At 37.4% G+C, this 21693-nt stretch overlaps 1 protein-coding gene across 7 annotated transcripts in view; it reads left to right on the top strand.

Annotated features, from left to right (window-relative positions):
- Ncoa1 (nuclear receptor coactivator 1) overlaps positions 1 to 21693 on the top strand; it is a 205946-nt gene that overhangs the window by 88929 nt on the left and 95324 nt on the right. For 6 of the 7 annotated variants that reach the window (XM_087907441.1, XM_087907440.1, XM_087907438.1 and 3 more), the window contains one exon: positions 20527 to 20685. The gene's annotated coding sequence lies outside the window, so the exon portion shown is untranslated. Of the gene's footprint in view, positions 1 to 2229; positions 2372 to 20526; positions 20686 to 21693 lie in introns of those variants that run through there. The other variant, XM_048436646.3, reaches the window with a different exon arrangement.

Below are 21693 nucleotides of genomic sequence, written 5' to 3'. Positions count from 1 at the left end.
TAATTGAGGCTTAACTCTTTGGTTTAGCCTGGTAGTCTTTTAATGTTTCAATTTAGAGATTGTAATTTATATTGTAAACCTGCCTCCTGGATTTTTACATTTGGTGATATCTGAGAATATAGTTTTAAGTATAAAAGTATAGTAAATTTTAACTCAAAGTAATCTTAAATGAACTTGAATTTTAATCATTTTTTTATATTTAGAATGATTTTAAAATAAAGATTTTATGTTGAACATGATATTTCACAGAACTAAATTCTGTTGCCATTTTACAATATTCATTTTGCATGACATGCTAGAAACATTAGCTGAGGGAGTGTATGTATTTTTCCAACCTCAGTTAATCTGTTAGCTTTTTTAGCTGGAACAAGATTCTTCAATTCTAAGTCTTACTTCATGATTCTTTAGCCAATTCGACTCATGCAAAAAAAAAATAAATAACCCAAATGGAATATTCACAATATGATATTTATAGTTTTTACAGCCTATGCTTTTATTTGCTTTTTACTTTATAAATTCAGGGTGTGCAGGTTGTTTGCAAGGATCAGTATATGATGAAAAATGTTTTAGAAAGAACTATGAGAAACTGGATTCCATTGGTGTGGGATCCTCAATTGTATGCCTCTGTTCCATGAATAAAATCCTAAGTAGGTATCTGTTATCTCAGTGCTTTCCCAAGTCCTTGAAAAATAGTAACATTAAAATCAATTTGAGTTCTCAAATATTTTCTAAATGAGCAAGACAGTTCCTACCTTTGGGTCTTTAATCTCTCTAAAAGACTAAACTCTGCAGTACTGTAGAAAATTAAAATCAGTCCCTCCCCGTCTCCCTACTCCCTAATCACTGTGGGCAGTGCCAACCCTGGGTGGGTAGTAACTGATAAGTGTGAGCCAGTAAACAGCATTCTTCCATGGTCTCTGCTTCAGTTCCTGTCTCCAGATTCCTGCCTTTAGTTCCTGCCTTGCCTTCTCCCAATGTAAGTTAAGATAAATTCTTCTCCTACTCCCCACATTAGTTTTGGTCAAGGTTTTATTATGGCAACAGAAAGCAAACTAAGGCAGGTAGCACAGGTGTGAAGTATGCATTAGTCCTAGCTATTAGTATTGCTAATGTTAGTACTTAATTCTAGAACTTGGTTCTTCATGTACATATCATCATTCCTCACAGAAACTCTGTAGCTCCACTACTCCCACTTTATAAACTAGCACAGAGAAGACCAACTACCCAAGATCACCAAGCTAGTAGGAAGCAAAGTTGTATTTGGACAGTCCTCAGATTCCAGAGCAAGTAGTCTTATCTGTTTTCTCTATGTGTCCAAATAATTCACAAATTAATTTTATTGCTTTCTAACATTGTAAAATGGAATGAGGAAAAGAAACCTGAGTGGTTACGTACTCATCCATGTGGATTCAGTATGGATAACAGGAAAGCAGAGTAACAGTGGAGAGATGGCTTCAGCTCATAGATTGGTTTGCGTATAAAACCTTTTCTCAGTCTTTTCTGAACAAATCCTGTCATTAGTAAAAGAGAGTAATTATTTTTACTTACAAGGTTTTGGAGAAATGAAATTAAATAGAACATGAATACATGGCTGGGTATAGAGTAGGTGGTCAGTGTCTTGGCTTCTGTATAGCACAGTGTAATGTTTGGGGAGCAGTAACAGTCCTGGAGTGGCAGTCGGGCTATCTGATGTGCTGCTGAAAGCTGATGCTGCTGCTTCTGAGAATCTTCTTGGTGCCAAGCTCTGTCCTGAGCTTCAGCCATGGAACAGCAAAGCAAACTTAGCTTTCCTGCTCTCAAGGAACTTCATTCCCATTGTCTACATGTTCAACAGATGCACAGACAATTACTCTGTTAGATGCTTTAATGAGGTAAGTGTGGGGTACTAGGAGGACACATGGGAAAGATACTCATCCAGCTATGGTAGGTGAGGAATCAGGTTCCAGAGGAAGGGTGAGAATATGACATTAAAGAGTGAACCCAGAGTGGAGACAAAATCAAAATTGGGAGAAATTTGTCACTACTGAAAGGTGTCTGGTTATCTACTATGAACGTCTCAGGGATACTGGAAAAGCACACGTTTACCAGGTTGGTGTCAGAATATCAGGAATTTTTTTTTTAGGTTTTGGCTTTATTATAAGAAAATGAAGATGACTATTTGCACAAACATTGGATTTTCTGTCAAATATCATCTTTTGGAATCTGCATGTGTCCAGCTGAGACATTGTGTTATATTTCTGAGGAAAAGAGAGTGAGATGGAAAAAGAAGTTATCTTAAGAGGATAGAAGTGGTCATTCACTCATTGGGTGATTAACTGTTGCTTCAGTTTACCCTTTCTCTTCATTCTTCTTCGCCGGTGATGAAAATCATGTAAGTGTCTCATTCACAATGTATGGTTTTGTTGTTGTTCTTTTGAGACAGGCTTTCTCTGTGTAGCCCTGGTTGTCCTGGAACTCACTCTGTAGACCAGGCTGGCCCCAAACTCAGAGATCCACCTGCCTCTGTCTCCCAAGTGCTGGGATTAAAGGTGTGTGTGTGTGTGCCACTACCTCCCGGTCACAGTGCATGGTTTAATTTCATATAGTTTGTTGCTGTTGTATACATTCATATGTTAAGAGTTAAGATTTCTTCCCATATTTCTTTAGTACCCTTTCCCAATAAAATAACATGTTCAAAACCTCACAGGGAGCTTTTTTTTTTTTTTTTTGGTCTAAACAGGGATGAGTAAAAAGGGAAAGAACAGTGAACTTCTTAGAAGGGAAAGGAAGAGGATGTTAAAGATAAATGGTTGTGATTCTAGGACACTAGGGAACATAGGAATGAAAAGTAAACTGTCTTTAGGAGCACCCAAAACAAACAGACCTCCTGTGGGTGTTCCGCTGTCACTTGAAGTAAGGGTATACTTAGCATCCATATGCAACCCACCAGTAGGTAACAGTGTTTCTTCTCTGCACGAGTCATTCCTCACTGGACCTGGAGAAGGTGGAGAAGTTACTGTGGATATTTGGGAAGATTAGGAAGCAGTTGTTGGAAGACTAAAGTTCTTAAGATGGGGGGATGGGTGCTAAAATCAAGTCTGTAAATAAAAGAAAAATCTGGAAAGGATACTTAGGATAGTCTGAAAATAGGAAATTGGAATTGTAGCCATAGGCATGTTTTCCATGGTAATAAATCTTTATATATGAGGATTAGTGGTGATCTTAAGAAACATTTTTAGATGCTCCCTCCCCATAAGACTTTATAATGCTATCCCACAAACCTACCATAAAAGACTTGACTACTGGAGTCTTTATAGCATGGTTGAGGAGGAAGGCAGAAACGTTGAGCATGACAACATGCTGTAGAGGCTCTTGGGTGCACTGACTTCAAGGTGCCTTTGAGGACAAACATTCCAACCTAAATGTTTTTGAACCTGGAAATTTTGATCTATCCAAGTTTTGTGTCTGCTGATTTTCTTTTTACCTTTTACTCATATACTGTCTTTTCACTTGTTCTTCCAGCTTTCATTTTCCTTCCCCCACAATGCTGCAGTGTTTCTAGAGAACAGGAAATGTGGTGTCCTTTCTTTGCTTTCTTCCTTGGTCATCTCATGCACTACACTACAGCTTCCATGTTAGTGATCCCAAGAGCTGTAAATCCCCTTCCTTATAAGTCAGTCACACATTCCTACTTTGATATCCTGTTGCCACCTCATAATTAATGTGTACATAATTGAATTTATTAGCCTTCCCTCAGACATCTGTTATCTACCATATGCCCAGGCTTGGCTAACTGACATTAATGAGCCTCCCATGCCAGGATCCTTGGTATTTCCAGGAGTGTAAACAAAGTTTCAGCCAGGAGATGGATACCTCATCACAATGTTATCAGTTTGCTTTAAAAAAAAAAAAAAAGATTTATTTTGTGTGAATGAGCGTTTTGCCTGGAAGTATATGTACCACTTATATGCCTACTACCTGCAGAGGTCAGAAGAGAGTATCGGATCCTCTAGCATTGGTGTTATGGATATTTGTGAGCCACCAAATGGGTTTTGGGAAATAAAACATGGGTCCTTTGCAAGAATAACAATTGCTCTTAACTGCTGAGCCAACTCTTTTCATAATGCTTTTAATAGGAAAAAATGGATCAAATTTAAGTCCTATACATAACTTAATTAATATGTGTATCATGGTTTTATAATCATTAAAACTAAAGTATGTATTTTTATTTGTGAACAGTGCATGTGCAGATAGTTAATTAATTCTAGGTTGTACAGTTATGGATGATTTTATTTTATTCTCTCCATTTACCTGTATGCTCTAAAGTAAACAATTTTTGTAATTTGCATATGCTGATAGACAGTTTCTCTTTACCACTCCTGGTTCTTGTTGTCCAGTGTCTTGTTTACCCAACTGTTGCTGCTCATCCTGTCTGGGTCACAACTCTCCATTGCTCAGCTGCTAGGCCATGTTTATTATTATTAAAAATTTTCACCTCCTCCCATTACCCCCCCCCATTCCCTCTCCCCCTCCCTCTCCAGTCCAAAAAACAGTCAGGGTTCCCTACCCTGTGGGAAGTCCAAGGTCCCCCCCCCCCCACATCCAGTTCTAGGAAGGTGAGCATCCAAACAGACTAGGTTCTCACAAAGCCAGTACATGCAGTAGAATCAAAACCCAGTGCCATTGTCCTTGGCTTCTCAGTCAGCCCTCCTTGTCAGCCACATTCAGAGAGTCTGGTTTGATCGCATGCTCTATCAGTCCCAGTCCAGCTGACCTTGGTGAGTTCCCATTAGATCGTCCCCACCATCTCAGTGGGTGGGCGCACCCCTTGAGGTCCTGACTTCCTTGCTCATGTTCTCTGTCCTTCTGCTCCTCATAAGGACTTTGGGAGCTCAGTCCAGTGCTCCAATGTGGGTCTCTGTCTCTACCTCCATCTATCACCAGATGAGGGTTCTATGGTGATATGCAAGATATTGATCAGTGTGGCTATAGGATAGGGCCAGTTCAGGTGCCCTCTCCTCAGCTGCACAAGGAACAAGCTGGGGACATCTCCTTGGACACCTGGGAACCCCTCTAGAGTCCAGTCTCTTGCCAACCCTAAAATGGCCCCCTTAATTAAGATCTATACTTCCTTGCTCCCATATCCACTCTTCTTCCATCTCAACCATCCCATTCCCCCAAGCTCTCCCCATCCTCCTCTTCTCACTTCTCTCTACCAATCTCCCCTTACCCCCACACCACCCCCACCCCCAAGGCTCTCAATTTTTGACTAGCAATCTTGTCTACTTCCAATATCCAGGAGGATAACTACATGTTTTTCTTCCTATTTAGCTTCTCTAGAACCAAGAATTATAGGCTCAATGTCTGATTGGGAGAAGATCTTCACCAACCTTGTAACAGACAAAGGTCTGATCTCCAAAATATATAAAGAACTCAAGAAACTAGACTTTAAAATGCTAATCAACCCAATTTTCAAATGGGGTTCTGAACTGAACAGAGAATTCTCAACTAAAGAAGTTAAAATGGCCAAAAGACACTTAAGGTCATGTTCAACCTCCTTAGCGATCAGGGAAATGCAAATCAAAACAACTTTGAGATACCATCTTACACCTGTCAGAATAGCTAAAATCAAAAACACCAATGATAGCCTTTGCTGGAGAGGATGTGGAGTAAGGGAAACACTCATCTATTGCTGGTGGGAATGCACACTTGTTCAACCACTTTGGAAATCAGTGTGGCGGTTTCTGAGGAAATTCGGGATCAACCTACCCCAGAATCCAGAAATACCACTCTTGAGAATATACCCAAGAGATACCCTATCATACTACTAAAGCATTTATTCAACTATGTTCATAGCAGCATTATTTGTAATAGCCAGAACCTGGAAACAACCTAGATGCTCCTCAATGGAAGAATGGATAAAGGAAGTGTGGAATATATACACATTAGAGTACTACTCAGCGGTAAAAAGCAATGACATCTTGAATTTTGCATGCAAATGGATGGAAATAAAAAATACTATACTGAGTGAGGTAACCCAGTCCCCAAAAGATGAATATGGTATGTACTCACTCATTAGTGGGTTCTAGACATTAATATAGGTCATGTTTAAAAATTGTATCTGGTAGAGTTTTTCCTTTGAAGGTAGAGTTAACCTTTCTAGTCAGGTTGCTTCATATTTAATCACCAAAACCATCAAGAGGAAACATGATGTTTGTCCTTGCTGTCCAGACTTTCAGCCAGTTGAACTTTAGCCAGCTCAAGAGTTTATATATTCCAATCTTTTTTATTATTTTATTTTATTACTTAAAAAAATACCAATCCAAATTCCCACTTCCTCCCCTCCTCCCACTCCCTCCACACACCTTTTCCCCACCCCCCTCCAATCTTGTTAGAGGGCAAGGCACCCTGCCCTGTGGAAAGTGCAAAACCCTCCCCACTACATCCAGGTTGAGCAAGGTATACATCCAAAGAGAATAGGATCCCAAAAAGCCAGTACATGCAGTAGAGATAAATCCCAGTGCCATTGTCATTGGCCCCTCAGTCTGCCTCAACTGTCAACCACATTCAGAGGGACTAGTTTGATCCCGTGTTCATTCCTTCCCAGTCCAGTTGGAGTTGGTGAACTCCTATTAGCTCAGGCACATTGTCTCAGTGGGTGAACCCCTCATGGTCTTGACTTCCTTGCACATACTCTCCCTCCTTCCACTCTTCAACTGGACCTTGGGAGCTCAGTCCAGTGCTCCAATGTGGGTCTCTGCCTCTGTTTCCATCTGTTCTTGGACGAAGGTGATAGATATTCTACAGTGATATTTAAGATAATCATCAGTCTGACTGCAGGGCAAGGTCAGTTCAGGCACCCTGTCCTCTATTGCTTAGGGTCTTAGCTGGGGTAATCCTTGCTGGAAATTTTTCTGGAGCCAGGTTTCTTGCTAACCCCAAAATGGCTCCCTCAATCAAGATATCTCTTTCCTTGCTCTCATATCTGTCCTTCCTCCATTTCAACTATCCTATTCCCTCAAGCTCTCCCCAACTCTTCCCTTCTCCTCTCCTCTTTCCCTTCTCTCCTTCCTTCTACCCCTCACCCACATGCTTTCAAATTTTATCAGGCGATCTTGTCTGGTTCCAATTTCCAGGTGGATCTATATATGTTTTTCTTTGGGTTCATCTTATTACTTAGCTGCTGTAGGATCATGAACTATCACCAACCCCACATCAAACAAAGGACTGATCTCCAAAATATATAAAGAACTCAATAAATTAGACATTAAAATTCTAAATAACCCAATTAAAAATGGGGGTACTGAACTAAACAGAGAATTCTCAACAGAAGAATTTCAAATGGTCAAAAGATAATTAAGGACACGTTCAACTTCCTTAACTATCAGGGAAATGCAAATCAAAACAACTTTGAGATACCATCTTACACCTGTCAGGATGGCTAAAATAAAAAAAAACCCACTAATGATAGCTTATGCTGGAGAGAGTGTAGAGTAAGGGGAACATTCATCCATTGCTGGTGGGAATGCAAACTTGTTCAACCACTTTGGAAATCAGTGTGGCGGTTTCTCATATATTCCAATCTTAACAAGTTCGTTCTCTCTTCCGTGATACCTGTATTGGAATCTTAAAGTGTCATCAACAAGTGTGATATGACTGAGCTACACACCTAGCCCTTAAGTCAGTTTTTACCAGAGCACAGAGATTTAGGTCAGATTTGGAGAGGGGTGGAAGACAGTGAGTTGGGGGAGAGAAAGGGAGGCAATATGCCTCAAACTCAGGCCTTTGCACTTTTGCCCTATAGTGTGCCATGACTGTGCCCTTAGTGAGTGTTTGTGGGGTGTTTGTTTGCTTGCTTGCTATTCTTATTTCTCCTCTGTTCCCGTGGACGATTTTATGGTTTTTTTTTAAAGAATAAATAGCCAAATAATGAAAATCCATCCATCAGTTTTCTTGTCAATTTTTTATCAGTAGATCTTGTCAAGAGTATATTTATTAAAGCATGTCATGCTAATAGTTCCAGAATATAATTATACTTGCAATTTTTTTCTTTCATAGAGTTTGTGATATATTCCAAATGGTCAAATAGGAAAGCATAGATGTTTTGTACTCTCTTTTCATTTATGACTAAGAATTTGATATTACTTGCCACTTACATTACCTTTATTGTTTGAGTGAATTTAAGCCTGAGAATAATTTAAGCATGCATTTTAAACACTTCTATGGTCAGCATTTAACAAGACTCTCTCATAAATTCTTTTCCTTGTGAATGGCTTAATTGTGTCAACTTAAGCATCATTCCTATAAGCCAGTTGTATCCTAAGTGGCAGTTCTCTGTGAATGGTGTTCTAAATTTATTCTTGCCAAGTATTCATTTGAGTGTGTTTTAGACTAAAATTAAATGGTAAACCTTCTTGAAAAACATTTATGTGAAATTGAAAAAATAATATTCCAAAGTACTAATATGGCCTTAGACTCAAAAGTCAGTGAAATAATGTGCTTTCAAATTTAATAATAGTAATGATGACTTTTCTTTGATCCATTCATACTGTCTTTATTATCCATCCAATCTTATACCTGCTCTCATCTGAAAAGTTAGTTTACCAAAGATCTAGCCCGTGGACTTAGCACAGGACAAAGTTAGTGAATCAGAGGCCCAGATCCAGAACTCATCATGGCTTCCTAAACCATCATGTTTCTTTTTATTTTTTTATGTTTATTTTTATTATTTTAAATTCTGTATGTGTGTATACACACATGAGTGAAGGTGTTGGATACCCTAGAAGCTGGAGTTACAAGTAGTTGTCAACTATGATGTGAGTGCTGAGAACTCAACTTGGGTCCTCTGGAAGAGCAGTACATGCTCTTAACTGATGAGCCATATTTCCATGCCTCCCTGCCTTCCCTAATGTATTGTTTTACAGTGATTCAACTTAACCACTGTGTGCATCCGTACATGTGTTTATGTATGGGTAGCAAATTTTATATAATTAAGTTTGTTTAGTTTATACAACAAATAATCATGTTCAAGGTTTTAATAAAGAATGTTTGGGAATATCAAAAGCCACTATGAACAAATTTAGTTCTTGATGTGATTGTGTTTTTATTTTTTAAAGTTTTTAAACATTTATTTTGGTTTTTGTGTATGAATATTTGCCTGGATTTATGTGCACCACATGCATGTAGAAGCCAGAAGAGGGTGTTAGGATACTCTGGACCTGGAACTATAGATGGGCTTTGAGCCACTATGTAGGTGCTGAGCCTTGAACCTGAGTCCTCTGCAAGAACAGCTAGTATTTTTAACTGCTGAACTATTTTTTCAGCACTTGTGTATGTTAGAGAGTTCTGTTTATTTACTTGTCTTGCATATATAGAATTTTGTTTTTTTCAAAACAAAAGGTAAGCTAAGATGGGCTTCATTTAAAAAAATAAAGTATTTATACTAGGATACCACTGGAGGAGATGTCTTTAATACACTTACAGGATGACATTTAGAGAAAAGAGAATGAGATTGAATATATAAAAGTTCACATATCAAAAGAAATTCAGATATTGTTATGTATGACTTTTCTAAAGCAGTCTTTTAAGAGGTATTCAGGTTGAGCCCCAGTTTCTCTCTCTGAGTTTTTATTAATCGTGCTTCTGAGGTATCTCTATACGATGAAACTTAGTGGGAAAATGTCCCTATGATTTATAAGTGGGAAGATATGATTACATGATACTTGAAAAGAAATGCTAGTTTTAACACACAGTATCTTTCTTCTGGTTAATAAACTATACCTTTTTGTAGCACCCCAGTTCCTACCTACCTAACCTAAATAATGAATTGGAAGGAGTTATTAATCATGGATTAGGGGAGTCTGCTCATCCAGCTGGAATACTGCATTTAACAGCAGATTTTGATGAGTCTAGAAAATTGTTCTTTACAGGAGAGATGATGTTCTTAGCTCTCACCCATTTATTTGTCTGAACTCTTGGTATTTTCCTGATGAATGATATGTTTCTTTTTTAGGGAATTCACTGCTAAACGAAGGAGAGAGAGAGAGAGAGAGAGAGAGAGAGAGAGAGAGAGAGAGAGAGAGAATATTCAACACTCTATAGATCAATATTAGAAGACTTTGTTAAGATACTTTCTAGGAAGTAAAGGGATACCTCTGAGGTTTTGAAATGATTCTTAGATTGTATATATAATTGACAGTGAGTAAAAGAGGATCAGGAAGACTATGTATTGAGCGGGGGCGGCGAACTTTGTCTATCAGTAACAGATGGTAACGAAGCAGACATTGCTGACCGTGCAGCAGCTACTCAGCCCAGCTGGTGGAGTACAAAATTAGCCGGGGACAGAAGCAGATGAACACGACTGTACCCCAGCAAGCTTAGCTTACTGCAGTAAAACAGCTGTATGCATTTTTGTGCCATGAAATATTGATCTGATTTCTCTAGCCATTTAGAAAAATGTAAAAGGCATTGATGAGCCCTGCTTAGCCCACGAACAGTAGTCCAGTTGTTTACCCTGGTTTAGACTAGGAACCTGACAGTAGAGGATGGCAGCACTGGTGCCTGTGTGCTGTGTTCATTTAAGAACAAAACTTAAAAAATTGCTTTACTTTAAAGAGTTTAAGGCAATATCATCCTCTCCCCCTGTTAATTTTTTAACATGTGTTACTGTTTGTGTTTTCATTATTATTTTTTATTACCTGTATTAATTTTTTCAAATTCTGTTTTTGCTAATTATTTAGAATGTGTTAATTTTGGACATTTGGAGCTTCGGGATTTTTCTAAATGTTATGTGCTGTCTTTTAATTTATTCCAGTTATGTTTTCCATATTCTAGTATCCTTTTAAATGTATTTTAATTTCTCAATATATGTCCTTTTTGGTAGAAGGTCTACATGTTCCTGAAAGTAATTTTTTGCAATTGTGTGTTGTTCAAAAAAAAATGTCTGTCAGGTGTAAGTGGTGTATAATATGGGCCAGACCTCCTGAGTTGTTACTGTGTTTGTTTCTGAGGCATCTTTCCTGCCATCAATTCCTGAGAGAAGGGCTCGAAATTCACCAGTTACAGACCTGCATATCTGAGTTGTGTCCCCTGTCTCATACGGGGGCAGGAGAGAATCAGTTCTCAAAGTTACTCTCTGATCTGCACATGTGCACTTTGGCAAAGTACTTACACTTCGGCAAAGCACTTACACACACACACACACACACACACACACACACACACACACACACGGGGGATGGAGAGCCATTGAAAAGAAAATTACTCTTACAACATTGTATTTATTTTTCTTCGTTTACTTACTTTACCTTTTGTCATATTTTTAAATTCTGTCATTACAGGCTGTGTTAATGGGAGGGCTTGAATTATAGGTATGAGAGTGCAGGATGTGAATTGTTTGTGAAAAACTACTGATTGACTGGTGATTAGAAGTATGACATTGTGATGCAGACTAAGGACACGGGTCAGATCTGTTGTTGAAGTGCTCAAAGTTGGATTGCTAACAATATGGGATGTAATTAACACGATACTGGTCTGATATACACTAGACAGAAATAGTTAGTAGGAGCCGTGTATTTTGGCATCTGCCCATAACCTCAGTACTCAGGAGGATGAGGCAGGAAGTTCAAGAATAGAGATACAGGGAAATAGTAAGGGTATAGTAATGACTTTGAGCAACAGAGATGAGAATTTTGGGGGGCCCACTAAACATTTATTTATTTATTCTAAATAAAATACAGGGTTACTTGTAGCTTAGGCTAGCCTCAGATTTATTAAGTAGCTGAAGCTGACCATGAACTTCTGAGGAAGCTGCCTCTACCTCTCAAATGTTAGAGTTACAAGCACGTGCCACCACATCCAGTTTCTGCAGTGCTGAGGACGGAGCGCAGAGCTTCCTGTATGTTACATCCCCAGTCCCCATGGAACGCTACACTTTGAATATTGCCTGGATGTCCAAATGTAGGCATTATATAAGTAATAAGTTCAAGATTGGAGGAAGAAGATTAGAATCACTGAAATAATTTTGGAGTTAAGTATTTTGTATAGGATCAATACAGCATTTGCCCAATGTGTGTGAGGATGTGGGTCTGACTCCCAATACAGAAGAGAAAAAATGAATTTTTATGTGTGATCTCGGCTAAGATGTCACTTTTTCTTATAAACTTATTTAGTCACCCAATCTAAAGTTAAAGGACACTGCCTCTCTTGTTCATGCTGTATTTCCCAACATTTGATACAGTGCCTGCCACACACTGAGTTCTTACGTAGTATTTTATGATTGAACTACTATTGCCAAAAAAATGAATTATACTTAGTAAATTAAATATATTGTTTTAAAAATACCTCACTAATGTTTACTACACATTTTCTTAAAGCCTCTGCTTAGCATTCCTCTTCCTGTTCCCAAGGACTGTGCATGTCATTGTGTAGAACAAACGGTTAAGTGTGACCATATGTTAACACACCTTGTTACATGTCTGGAACTTTTAATTCCATAAAGAATGGATTAATTACTAAAGTTTCTATGTATGTACAGTGATCATGCCTCTATGTCAACAGATAATCTGTAATTTAGTTGTATAAAAAATGAAATAGAAATACCTACATACAAATAATTTTATGCTTAACTTTAATGAGTATTCTTTGCTACCTTTAAAAGTACAAAGAAGAGTTTTGCATGTAAGACTGTCTTTGTTGATTAACAATATGGCAGAATAGATATAAGCTGCATAAAGAACAAAATCAACAATATAAACACATCTAATAAATATATGCTGATTTTAACTATTAACTAAGATGATTTAATCTTGGTTTTCTTTGAGCATTTAATAAAATTTCTTCTAACAAATGTCAAACCTATATTCATAATTAATATACTTGAATAATGTTTGGGGTGTTTTTGTTTGAGACTGAGTTTTATATAATCTTGTGTGGCCTATAACTTACTATGTATACCAAGGTGACTTCAAAGTCATAGAGGTCCACCTGCCTTTGCCTCCCCAGTGCTGGGATTAAAGGTGTGCACCACCAGGACTGGCCCTGTGGTAGTGTTGTAGAAAATGAGAATAGCTTGATTTGGGTGGCCCTTGGCAGCTGCTTTCTAATTTGGCGAAGCTGTCCTTTAGCCAATAACTAAATCCTTGCAATTTTGGTGTTAGGTTTAGTGTTCAGCTAATTGAATATGTACTCTTAACACCCGGTGTTTCTCTTACCCTACAAGAAAAGGAAAGGAGTGGAGAGGAGGAGGAGGAAGGGAAGTGAGATTGCCCTGTACAATGAAGCTTCAGAAGTGGGCTTTTTCTAAGTCGTAGAGACTCTCCCAAGTTTCAGTAACTTCCTTAATTTCTCTTTCTCTCTGTGTTCTTAGATTTAAAATATGCTGGTGGGAGCGTACTGTTTAGTGGGGGAAACAGCAGTAAATATAGTCATACAGCAAATATGTAAATTTAAAATGTGGCAAATTTTAAAAAAAAGTCTGAGGGCACATTCACAGCAGAGGATATATTAGAATAAAGGCCTCATGGTGAGAAAGAAGGACTGGGGAGGACCAAGTGGCTGGTGTGAAGGATGTTTTGAGAACTACATGGAAGAGAATGAGCAGAAGTGGGATATCAAATAGTATGTGTGTGTGTTTGGGATTTCTTTTTGGACAAACTAAATAGTTTGTTTAAATGTATGTGGTGTGAGAGTGAAAGATAATTCAAGCGTAATATTGTGCACAATTTAGGTTGCAGCATTTACAGAGGTATAATGACTCTGTGGAGGGAGGGAGGGAAGGAGGGAGGGAGGGAAGAAGATCAGAAGAGTAGAATGGAAGGATTTAATGAAAAGTTAGTTTTGAACAAAGTTCAAACAATAGTAATAAAAAAAAACCCAGAGAGGATGACAAGATGGCTTTGTGGGTAAAGGTGCATGCCTCCAAGTCTGACAACTTGAGTTTGATCCCTGGGATCCCCATGGTCGAGGAAGAGACTGTCTAGATGTGAGCTGTGGTATGCATGCTTAGTTGTAGACACATAAACACAATAAATAAATATAAAACAGTTAAGGGAGAGAAATGCAGATGCAGGCCTTAAAATGGAGTGTAAAAGTAGTAGGGATGGCCTTTTGGGAATAATCTCTAAGGATAAATGTGCTTATTTTATATCTAAGCTAATAATACTGGAATTTACTAGTCTGTGGGTTTCTGTATTTTGTTCATGCATAAATGTTATAGTGGATGAATAAGTCATTAATCTTTTAGCCTTAGTTGTTGATATGCAGACTGTTGAATACACAGTTTTGACTGTAAATTTATAATTTGACTTCTTAAAGAGAAGATGAGAAATGAAATTCAAGATAACAAAAAGCACTCTAGGAGCTCAGTCCAGTGCTCTTGATGTGGGTCTTTGTTTCTATCTCCATTCATCACCAGACGAAGGTTCTATGAGCAAGGAAGTCAGGACTGCGAGGGGTTGGTCCACCCACTGAGACAGTGTGCCTGATCTAATGGGAGCTCACCAAATCCAATTGGACTGGGACTGAATGATCATTGGACTCTTTGAATGTGGCTGACAATGGGGGCTGACTGAGAAGCCATTGATAATGGCCCTGGAACTTGTTTCTACTGCACATACTGGCTTTTTGGGATCCTAGTCTGGATGCACACCTTCCTAGGCCTGGATGGAGCGGGGAGGGCCTTAGACTTCCCACAGGGCGTTAAGACTGGAGGGGGAGAGAGGAGGGTGAGTGGTGGAGCAGGAAGGGAATGGGAGGAGGGGAGGAAGTGGAAATTTTTGAATGGAAAAAATAAATTAAAAAAATAGTACTCTAGGTTGACTTCTTTGTATACATTTTTAAAAACTTAAATTTAGGCATCAGTATCTCCCTTGAAGCAGAACGAAAATGGAAAACAAAATATAAAGGCATGTAAGTCTTCTGAAAGGGAAAATATGTGGACAGTTAAAGTAATGTACAAGTCAGGTGAAAACTATGGGAGGGGTGGGGAGATGGCTTAGTCAGTGAGAGCAATTAAGCATATGAGGATCTGAGTTTCAGTCTCTTGGACCCCTGCTGAAAGAAAGGAAAGAGGAAAGGGAAGGGAAGGGAAAGAAAGGAAAGGGAAGGGGAAGGGGAAGGGGAAAGAGAAGGGAAAGAAAGAAGGAAAGGAAAGGGAAAAGGAAAGAGAATAAGAAAAGGGAAGGAAAAGAAAAGAAGCTAATTGGCCCAGATGCTAGTATCGGTGACTCCTAGCACTGGGGAAAGAAAGATGGTGGATCCGAAGAGCTCACTGACTAGATTAGTGAGCTTCTGGTTCAGTAAGAGATCTGGCTCAAGACAATAAAGTAGGAAGTGCCTGACATCCTACTCTGGCCTCCCCTGTGCACACAGCCCTACACTCATTTGCATAAACCAGACACGTAAATGACATAGAGCATGCATGGCGGGGGGGGGGGGGGGCGGCGCACACACACAGACAGACAGATCTTGTTGGAAATACGATTGTTTACATTATTTATCAGAGGGTTAAACTTAGTTAAGGTCTACATTTAAAAATATTGTGTTTCCTCACCTAACACTGCTTGGCAAAGAACAAGTGTTGTCCAAGACTAAAAGTATGAAGCTGGGAAATGCATAGTAGTTGGACTCCAGAATCCATACTTTTATTCATATTTCTCATACTCCCTCAGTCATAAGAAAGGAGTTTGAGTGCCCATAGGCAGGATTTTATTGTAAAATAGTTCAAATTGACTAAAATTTTTTAACTGCTGATGGACATTTAGGCTGTTGCCATTTTACCATTATAAAAATTGCTGGGATGAATGTTCTTCACTCTTCTTATTTCTCACTTATTACTGGCTCACTTTAGAGGTTGCACCACTTACTGAGCATGCTTAGATCAAGTTTTCAGCAAGATTCCCTTCGAGCTTTTTCTTTGGCCACAAAACAGCAGTTTGCATAAGTTTAAATGTAATAAATTATATTTTTCTAAAAGTCCCATAGGTTTACTCAGATTTTTAAAAGATACTTGAAAATTTGTATGAAGCCATAAGTCATTTTTCTGGACAGAGATGGCAAGATCTCCATAAATAAATTTTGTAATCATAAAATTAAGCATTTAAAATAAATAAAAGTAAAAAGAATAAGAAAATGTTACCATTTATTATAAAAATTACTTTAGTTTTAAAATACTCATTTTTTTTACCAAGTTTCTTCTCTACAGAGGTATCAATAAGGCAAATGAATATATCAAAAGCAAAATCAAACTTTACTTACTTCTGAATTGTAAATTTTAATATTAATGGCTTTACTTCCATTTTTATTTATATCATTTTCAACTTAAATTTAGGGAACTCAACACTTGTGTCATTATTAATAGAAAAGTTGGCAACATCATTTTTCATGAAGAAGTTTACAGTCTCTTCCAAGAAAAATTTTTCTTTACACTATTTTTCATGTATCTTCTTTCTTAAAATTTATTTGGTATAAAATTAATAAGAATACTGTGGGATCATGTTAAAATTATGAAAAATGTTGCAGTTATGAAAAATTTTACAATTGCCACAAAGTGTTAATGGTTTGTTTGTGACAGTTTGTGACTGGATAACAGCATTGTTCATCTAAGCTATTAGTTTGAACTCACTGGGAGTTTCTACTTTATTTGTTTCTGCACTACGTTAGTTTTCTGTTGCTGTGAAAAAATGCTATGATGAGAGCTACTTTTGAAGAGAAAGGGTTTATCTTGGTGTATGGTGACAAGAGTCCCCCATAGCCAGAGAGGCGTGGTACTCGGTAGGGACAACGTGGCAGCAGGAACAGGTAGCTGGCTGATCTCATTATATTCAACACAAAGGGAGCAGAAAGAAAGAACAAGAAATGGGATCAGTCTATACCCTCAAAGCCCTCCACAGGGCTACCTGCCTAAGGTTCCACTGGGACCAAGTATAATACACAAGCCTCAGGGAGACATTTCTACTCAAGCCAGAACATACCCACATCAGAAAGTATTTTAAGAAAGATAAAAATCATCTTATAACAAAGTTAACCTTGAACCCGCACTAATTTATTAAAATAATGTGAAAGAGGTCGTATTTTAGAAGTTATTAGTAACATGACTTCTGCAGTACTCAACGATTAATATACCTGGATTAGAGACTCCACTGTTCTTAGGGATTAGAATTTCTTTTAATTCCTTACAGAAAGAACATTAGGCAGTGGTTACTTTTGATAACCATCTCATAAATCAGCGGCTGCTAATGGAAAAGAATCATTTTTTTACTGCTTTCTCTAAAAGTCAGAGTTCGTAGTGCTTGCTGTATGTACAGAGGCATTGTTTCAACCTGTGTCCCTTTCTGGTTAAATTATTGCCCAGACATGCTGTATTTCATAGCTGTTTATTAAAGTTTTTATTTAGCCAATAATTTCACTTATTGTTTGTTTTAAAAAGAATGTCAGAATGATGAATTTTGAAATTGCAGAGCTAAAATGTTTAAGAACATATGAAATGGGGTTTTAAATATTACAAAATAAAATAACTAATACTAAAAATAATAAAGTTAGAAATAACATTCAATATTTAATCCAGGTAGACATGATAGTTTGAGTAGGCATTGAGTATTGGTCCCTCTCCAAATCACAGTTAAGACAACACAAACAAAAATAAAACCAGTAAGGAGTTTTTAAAGTCATAAATTAGAGAAAGAGGAAAATGGGAGCAACTGTCAACAAAAATTTTAAGATAGGAAGCAGCCTAAATACTAATAACTAACATATTAAACCTGAGAAAATCCAGTTTTATGTGAAAATTGCTAAGAACCTGTTAAATCTGTACTGGTGATTCTTCGGGGCACTCAGTATAAGAATTTCATTACTCTGGGGAATGGAGAGATGGCTAAGTGATCAAGAGGACTGGCTAATCTTCCAGAGGGCCCAAGTTCAAATCCCAGGACCCACATGGCAGCTAACAGCCATCTGTAACACCAGTCCTTGGGGATCTAATGCCCTCTTCTGGCCTCTGTGGGCATTTCATACAAGTGATGCACATACATGTGGGCAAAATATCCATTGACATAAAATAAAAATACATTCAAAACTTAATGTGTTACTCTGAAAGTGAAAGCAAAAGAAAAACACATGGTGGTCTAAAAGCTACTTAAATGTAGCGTTTGATGGCCAGCCCTCCTTCACTCTTTGCTATTGTGCTAATACCCTTCTTTCTCCCAGGTCCTGATTTCCTAACTATTTCCACTGTGCACTCCTCTTTCTCTGAGATGTTTTTGCATGATCTTAGGTAATAAATAGATAAACAAATCACACATTTGCTGACAATAAATTATAACTTTTCTAAAACAATTATTTTTTCTAAGACAATTTTATGTACAATAAATGACATACCACTTATTAAAAACCAAAGCAGTTTTATTCACTAATGAGATATATATGTTTATTTTTACATAAGGAACTAAAAATTGGGCTGGAGAAATGGCTTAGTAATTAAAAACAAAGAGCAGAGAACTGGTTCCCAGCACCCATATGGCAGCTTATAACCGTCTGTAACTCCAGTTCCAGATGATCCAACATCCTCTTCTAACTTCCACAGGCACCACATATTGCACATATGTACATGCAGGCAAAACACACATATGAAACAAATAAATCTTTAAGAAAAGATTAAATAGAGAATGAAATCCTACTTGAATATTTGATACTACAAGATGCAGAGCATCTTTGGTGGTTTTCAAAATTAATCAATATTTTGAATTTTTTTTTTTTTAGTTGTCTGTGCTGAGAAAGCTGTTCCACATAGATATGTAGTACAAATGGCAAAAACACATTTAGGACCATTTCAGAAATTAATAGAAATTCTAACCCAAGGAGCATCTTTGGTGGTTTTCAAAATTAATCAATATTTTGAATTTTTTTTTTTTTTTTTTTTTAGTTATCAGTGCTGAGAAAGCTGTTCCACGTAGATATGTAGTACAAATGGCAAAAACACATTTAGGACCATTTCAGAAATTAATAGAAATTCTAACCCAATCCCAAGCCAAATTTAATTAATTATATTTTAAAAAAATAAACTTGAAGGAGCTCGAAAGAGGAGTCAATAGTCCAGAGCGTTTGCTGCCCTCCTCAAAGACTCAAATTTGCTTCTCAGTACCCACACAAGTGGCTCACAAGTGGTTCACAAATATCTATAACTGGGGGATCAGGCACTATCTTCTGACCTCATTTGGTACACACACACACCAGGGGTTGGGGGATAAAATAAAAATAAGTCTTAAAAAATTTCAAGCCATCCACTTAAGCAGCCATTTTCAAATCAATTTTTCTAATGTTACTACCCAAAGATTACACTTATTTGAACTTAAATGCTGAAGACTAACAGAAATTACTGTCTTCATTTTTCATAATTAAACAATTATATTCTCTAAGAGCAGAAAGGTTTGTATATTTGGTCCAACTTCATGATTCATAGCATGTGGTGATCTGAAATCTGAAGCGTTTCAGGCATCACCGTTAGCATTTTGTGGTGTGCAGACACATGTAGTGCAAAGTGTGCATATTGTGTGTTTAGAACCAAAGCTACAGAGATGTCATGAGATGCAACATGAATGAGCACTGCCAGAAACATTTCAGACACATCATGTGTTTAATTTCAAATTAATTTTTGGTTTTTGAATGTACAGAAACCTTTTACTGTTGCCAGAATTTCTGTGGTTCCCACATTTAGTTAGATGAGCCCAGATGGAGTTGCTAGCTGCAGTTTAAGAATTTGGAGTGTAGATAATTGTGTCAACCAATTTCAAGTTTTCTGTTAGTTTGGATCTGCATCCACTATTGCCTAAAGCCTATTAGATGTGATTTTTCATCTATAGGTTCAGCCTCCCAGCACTTCAAGGGAGTCTTGAAAAAGCTCCCTACAGAGAAAGCCTTCCAAGCATGTGTTCCACCCAGTGTGGCTCCCTTCTTTGAAAAACAGTCAGATCTACAATTTGAGTCTGCTTTGATCACTTTCCAATGTCTTCAAACAGTTACTTTTCTATTTTGTCCACAGTTTATAATTCTTATCTGTGAGCAGATTAGTATAGTACAAGAGGATCTATTATTGTTGGAACCAGAGCTCAATGAACTTTAAATATGAAAGCATGTAAACTTTTCCAACAAAAATTTTGAAAGTAAAATGTTAAAATAACTTTAAAAATAGGAAGAACATTATGTAAGTTGAAATAATGAAATAGCTGAAATGTGAAAAGCATAATTTATAGGTAATGAAAAGGATGAGCACGTAAATGCTGCCAGAAATGTTTTTTTGAAAGCCTTCTCTGTGGGTCTCTCCGAAGTTGAGCAGAATGTAATTATGCATTCCCTTAGTGGCAAGCTGTCTCAAATAACATCACCAGGAAGGTCTTTGCCTGTAAATTCAGATCTTCATCCATTGTGTTATGGAAATATTTTTCCATTCAACTTGAAAATTTGCATTTCTATCATATTGCTGACCTTTATTATTTCTCAAAGAATAAAATGGCAATCTAACCTCCCATTTGCTTTTTTTCTTCTCACTTATTTTAGTTGTTCGTGTAGTTGCCGTTAAATGAGGTGAGAGCAAAGCGACTAGAGTCATCTCTGGACAACATTGTACTACTCCGTTCCCTCAGAAGCTGCCCTCTGGAGCACTTGATTTGACTATATCTGCTTTGAGGATTCATTATGAACAAGGAAGTCTCCCAGGTGGGGAAGATTTTAAAAACTTTGTCACTATAAAAGTGTGGAGGGAAAACAATTACTGATTGAGCACTATTTTTTTTTTATGGAAGTATGTTCTTGGCCTGGGAAGCTTCTTGGTTGTTGTAAAGTAAGTTCTAATATTAATTCCTAAGTGGAAGTGTTGACAAATAAGCAGTGTGTTTAGAATAAACAATGAGTTTATAAGATCAAAGTAAGACTACCAATTGAGCAAACAAGTCTAAAGATCTTCTATAACAGGCAGTACAGTCAATAGCAGCATATTGTACTTAGGACTTGATGATAACTGCTCTTGCAGCAGTGAAAATAATGTGTCTGAGATTATGGGGATTAATTTGCTTCATAATAATACTAGTCCACTATACATTTGTGTCTGGAAACATCATGACTTAAATGTACATGTAAATATATAAATGCCATAACATTTAGTATAAAAAACTAAGTAAAGGCTCTGAATGAGCTATGTTTTCAATGACGTATAAGGAGTCCAGGAAGTATGTGAGAAGATACTCAGAATTATAAGCAATTAAGGTAGTATAAATCAAAGCCATAATGAGGTGCCATTTTATACCCACTTGGATGGGTTTTTACAAAGGAAAATGCTTTTGACAAGAATATGCAATTGGAATCCTTGTATATTTTCACCTTAAACTTAGCATTTTCCCAGAAAGTTAGAGTTACTGTATGACATAGCACTTCCATTCCCAGGTTTATACTCAAGATAATTAAAGCAAATATACAGAAGCTATGCATAAGCATTCATAAAAATGTTGAAAATACCCAGCAGAGGAAATGACTTAAATGTTCACCAACTGACACATGGATAAACAGAATAGAGTATCTCCAAACAGTGGGCTATCATTCAGCCATGAAAGGGCAGTGAATATTCTAAAGATCCCATCCTTTGTTGCCACATGAGAAATCTTTCAGTGGCTGTGATGTCAGGTGTGTGTCTGAGGACTCTAGCTCTGGAAACATTTGTATATACAAGTT

This window comes from Myodes glareolus, chromosome 6 (genome assembly GCF_982192425.1).
Source record: "Myodes glareolus chromosome 6, mMyoGla1.1, whole genome shotgun sequence".
Classification (NCBI taxonomy): domain Eukaryota; kingdom Metazoa; phylum Chordata; class Mammalia; order Rodentia; family Cricetidae; genus Myodes; species Myodes glareolus.
The sequence above is the reverse complement of the archived record's forward strand: the minus strand, read 5'-3'. Positions and strand labels throughout refer to the sequence as shown.